The sequence below is a fragment of the Bison bison genome, unplaced genomic scaffold, assembly GCF_000754665.1.
Source record: "Bison bison bison isolate TAMUID 2011002044 unplaced genomic scaffold, Bison_UMD1.0 scf7180017864286, whole genome shotgun sequence".
Taxonomy (NCBI): domain Eukaryota; kingdom Metazoa; phylum Chordata; class Mammalia; order Artiodactyla; family Bovidae; genus Bison; species Bison bison.
Window position 1 is genome coordinate 763,398 of NW_011494858.1, and position 4,365 is coordinate 767,762.

The 4,365-nt window shown below is 52.6% G+C and overlaps 1 protein-coding gene across 1 annotated transcript in view; it reads left to right on the forward strand.

Moving 5' to 3' along the window:
* The window catches only part of CELF4 (CUGBP, Elav-like family member 4), a 313,421-nt gene that overhangs the window by 228,775 nt on the left and 80,281 nt on the right, over positions 1-4,365 (forward strand). The window lies entirely within an intron of this gene.

Below are 4,365 nucleotides of genomic sequence, written 5' to 3' on the forward strand. Positions count from 1 at the left end.
CCCCCCCCCCCCCCCCACCACCACTTGAGGGGCAGCCGTGAGCTGGACCATCTAAACGAGGAGAGGGGTGAAGAGCTGACAGGGCCTACATGCCTGACCCAACAAGCATCAGATGGCCTCCTGGAAGCGGGGAGTGGGAGCAGAACCAGATTTATTAAAAATCTTATCTGGAGGGTTTGCATTTCAATGGGCTGTGGATTTGCATATTTTAACAATAACCTCCGGGTTCTTCTGTCTGGTCTGCGCTCACTGGCTGTCTCTCTAAACCATGATCACCGCTTCAGTAAACCCTTCCTAATCCAGAGGTACAACATCGCCACTTTGCTGGAGGAGGGAGGATTAAAGGCCTTTCTCTCTGGACCAGAAATAGGGCTGTTCGGCGGGTGACCACTTCTGGCCTCTGGACCCTCCTGCCACAGGGCGTGGCTGAGGCAGGAGGGAGCGATGCTGGAGAAAGGTGCATTAGAGGGTTCCGTCATCCATTTGCTGGCGGCTCGGGTGGTAAAGAATCTGCCTGCAATGCAAGAGACCTGGGTTCGATCCCTGGGTCAGGAGGATCCCCTGGAGAAGGGAATGGCTACCCACTCCAGTATTCTTGCCTGGAGAATTCCATGAACAGAGGAGCCTGGTGGGCTACAGTCCATGGGGTGGCAAAGCGTGGAACATGACTGAGCAACTCACACTTTGATTTTTCATCCATTTGCTCGGTGAGCATCTGAACACCTACTGTGTGCCGGGTGCTGTGGGAACAGAACTGTGTGGGCCTTTCCTCATAAAGAGGAGACAACGTTAAACAAACAAATCTACAAATTGAGAACCGTGCTGGTTCATAACTGTCCTAGGTTGTGGCAAGGCAGTGAAGAAAGGGGAGCTTGAAGGGACCCTTCAAGGTGGGGGCGGGGGAGCCGAGACCTGAAGGAGGCGTTGTGGGGGTGGCCGGGCAGCAAGCGCCCTGCACCCACAGATGGACCGGTGGCCTGCCCTCATGCCCTGGGAACGGTGCCACCGTCTGGCCTGGCCAGAGTCACCTCAGAGTCTGGCCCATGATCAGGGGCTCAGCAAAGGCGCGTGTCACTTATGCAATCACTGCTGGATGTCCTTGAATCAAAACTTTATGATGACAGCCAACAGGATCCCTTGACTCTCTCACCCCTCTCTATGGAGCGAACCATATGCAATTTATTAAGGAGGTAATTAAAACAGTGTATTTACAACAAGCTGCAAATAGTGTGTGCCACTTCTGCCAGGCCCCTTCCATGTCTCGAGGGGACTTCAGGAGCCCCGGGGCAAGGGATTCATTCTTTCCTTCCAAGGCTACTGAGGGCCTACTCTGCACAGCCCGGGGAATCCAGGAGCCTGGGATTCAAAATCTGCCCTCTGGGGCTTTAAACAAACAATCCCTCCATTCATTAATTTGTTCATTATGAATTGCCAAGTGTGGCAAAGGCAAAATCCAGGTGGAGGGCAGGGTCGCTGAAGAGCAGCCCACCCGTGGTCCCCGCGGTCCCATTCAGGGGTTCTCTTCTCTATCCGTACTGGATGATTGCCTCCTCATTTATACCAGAGGCTGGAAATTCTGTCTATCCTCCACAAATTACCCAGAGGTCATCTTTAAGAGATAAATCTTTGAGTAACACTGTTTCTAGAGCACAGTTCCACCTGAAAACACGTTATGGTCAAGGAAATGTCTGATGCCTGGAGATAAGCTTGCAAGGTGATGGGGACGCAGAAAGGCACCATGTTCAGGGCAGCCTCACGGGCAGCCCCCGCCCTGTGCTGTCACCCAGGCCTCCATCCTCAGAAGGGTCCCATCCTTGGGGTTTAGTGCTCTGCAGTTGCCACCTTGAAATTCTTATAATGTTATCCTTGAACTTGGGTTTTGTAAGTGTCGTCCATGGCGTGAAGAAGCTCGTGTAGGGGGGCTTGAGGACTCTGCTTATGATCAACTCTGCCTCCCCCCTGCCTGATCCACATACATCCTGGTCCCCACGTGCAATCACTCTGCTTTCTAGGCCAGCCAGCAATGGCTTGGGTGGAGTTTAGGGAGGGTCAGGTCAGGCCCATTCTCCCTGTGGCCCCCCGGGCTTGCAGCGCTGTGACATGTCTGTCTGGTCAACAGAGCCCTTGTCATAGCAGGTGACTAATGCATCTCTGAAACAGACTTTAAAATACTCTTGAGGGTCACCTGCCCATGTGGATTAAGGCAGAGGGGCCGTGGGCAGAAGTGAAGTCTGGCCTGAGTTCCCAGGGCCCACCTTGGGCTTGGTTGCACCAGGTTGGTCTGGAGTCAGTGGAAAGGGGAGCCCAGTCTACCCCCAGGATACAGCACAGGTCTGGGTTCCTCTGAGGGTCTCCATGCCTGAGGGGACCTTCTCTTTCTTCTTAACCTTCCTGAGTCTAGCTTACATTTCTCTCCTCAAGGCACCCTCCAGGCATGAGCCACAAAAACGAAATTGTATAATTTTGGTGATTCTGCATAGGAGTTAAATGTTCTGATGTTTGCATTTAAAACTGGCATCACACAAAATAAAGATGAATGGTAGAATCCATGCTAATACTTTAAATTTTATATTTTTCTTTATTTAAAATTACATCAAATAGCTGAGTAAAAAAAAAAAATACCATGACAAGTCAAGAAAGATAGAAACCATAAAAGAAAGGGAAACCTTTATATTTTAGTGCTCTAATGATGCCTTTTCCCTTGCTTTTTGAATAAGTGAAAGTGTTAGTCGCTCAGTCGTGCCCGACTCTTTGTAATCCCATGGACTGTAGCCCGCCAGGCTCCTCTGTCCATGTGATTCTCCAGGCAAGAATACTTGAGTGGGTGGCCATTCACTTCTCCAGGTGATATTCCCAGCCCAGGGATCCAATCCAAGGGTTAAACCTGGGTCTCCAGCACTGAAGGCAGATTCTTGAGCCCTACAAATTGTCTCTCTTCCCAGAGCAGCGATGCCACTCGGGTTGGGGCACAGATATCCGAACAAGCCCAGAACGCAGGGTCTGCTTCTTCACCATTTCCACGGCCATCGTGTGTGCTAGGGTGGGGGACAGACAGCGTAAAAGCTGAGGTCTCTGGGCAGATGAGAGCAGACGGGGACAGAGGAAGAGTAGGGGCCAGGTTTGGGGAGCGGGTGGACCCACACACAGCCAAGAGCTGCCTCCAGTGCAGGCTGCAGGTTTGGACAAGAAGAGTCAGTATTACCGATGATTTCCCATTTTGGGGAGATGTGAGTCCTTCGGGTGAGCAGGGAACAGCGTACCACCAGGTACCCGCACACCCCGAAAGGAGCCAGAAAGGACCCTTGGCTTTGAGGCTTGGTCACCCACCCTGCAAGTACACCCAGGGGCTCAGCTGCCACTGGAGAGCACGCTGGCCATCTCCATAGGTCACCACAGTGACCCTGCCACCCCCACCGCCCTCCCCCACCCCCAGCCTCAGGCAGGGCGCTGGCCCAGACCTCTTCTGGCCCACAGATCGGCGAACAACATGGAAGCTGACGCTTTTGAGGCCACTGCAGTCATTCTCCCTCATTTAATTCCATCCCCAACCTGAAGGCATTCCTTCCTGAGGTCTGTGATGTCACACAAGTACTACCCAAGCATGGGTGTGGGTGCACATGTGTACACACACACACACTCACACACACTCCAGGAGACAAGAGTCCTGAGTTAGGGTCTGGGAGTCTGTGAATAGGAAATCAGGTCCCTGCTGTTGTTTGAGAAACAAGTGTCTGTCCCAGTCTGTCACACACACACTCACACACACACGAGAGAGAGTAGTATAGGCCATGTGTGGCCGGGGGGCTGAGAGCTAACCAGTGAAGTCTTACTGGAAGGACAGGAAGTCTTGTTGAAGAGAAGGAGGGTGTGGGTGACCATTCCCTGGTGGCTGGGATGGTAAAGGATCCACCTGCAATGCAGGAGACTTGAGTTCAATCCCTAGGTTAGGAAGATCCCCCAGAGGATGGAATGGCAACCCACTCCACTATTCTTACTGAGAGAATTCCATGGACAGAGGAGCCTGGAGGGCTACAGTTCATGGGGTCACAAAGAGCTGGACACGACCAAGCTATTGACACTTTCACTTCACTTTTTAATTTTTTTTGGAGGGGTGACAGGGAGCTTTCCAGGCTCTTTTTTTATTTCTGAGACATATCTCGGTCAGCTCACTGGGGCCTGGTGTGAAGCAGGGGGCTCAGGGTTCTGAGAAGACAGGTGGAAGGGGACCCAGCTCAGGGGCAGGGAGCCCAAGGGATGCTGAGGGCAGTCAGGGCTGTCCCAGTGAAGCAGGGCAAGTTCTGAATGTCCCCGGCCCTTGCCAGCATTGTCTTAGACAAGGGCAGGACAGTAATCACGCAGCTCAGC